The following is a 736-nucleotide window of genomic DNA, read 5'->3' as shown; positions in this document are numbered from 1 at the left end:
AGAGCAGCTTTACTAAACGTTTCTTTACACATTACTGTCATGCTGAAATTTAAGCTCAACTGTAGAAAAGATCAAACTTCAATTCTATTTTAAATATGTTTCCTAAACTTCATTCAATTTCAAACTGATGATGATGATGATGATTCACTTCATTTCGATGAGTTTTGGAAAATGTTGTAATATAAATACTGTTATAGAAAGTAACATTGTAAAATCTTCATTGTGTTGTTCATCCACTGTAATTTGAAAACATTTTAAAACGTTCAATGATGATTGAATTCCACATGAAGAAAATTGGTGTTTGTCAGATTATCTTATGTTTTTATTTGTATTTCCTCTAAACAAACATGTCATGTAAACTTAAAGGTTTTTCATGATTGTTACCAAATCTTCTTCTTGTATCTCCAGTGTGTGTTGATATGTTTCAGGTCAAACTGTATGATGATTGTCTCTGTGCTGATGTGCACGAGAGGCTTCTTAAAGGGAAGTGAAACAATGTGTGAGTGAGTGACTGGTGGAGCAGAAAAACCATCTGACAGAAACTGCTTAAAGGAGAAAATCAACTGTCACACAGTAAATGTGTCAAAGTGTCTGGTGTTTGATTGACAGCTGTTGATTGTTGTCTCCTAGGTGATGCCCGTCCCACCCTAACAGTGCTGCCCCCCTCCAGTGAGGAGCTGCAGCAGGAGAAGGTCACAGTCCTGTGCCTGGCCAACAAGGGCTTCCCCTCAGACTG

The sequence above is a fragment of the Seriola lalandi genome, unplaced genomic scaffold (assembly GCF_002814215.2).
Source record: "Seriola lalandi dorsalis isolate HSWRI2012SDOR001 ecotype SW California unplaced genomic scaffold, Sedor1 jcf7180002054359, whole genome shotgun sequence".
NCBI classification, from domain to species: Eukaryota; Metazoa; Chordata; class Actinopteri; order Carangiformes; family Carangidae; genus Seriola; species Seriola lalandi.
This window is presented reverse-complemented; position numbering follows the sequence as displayed.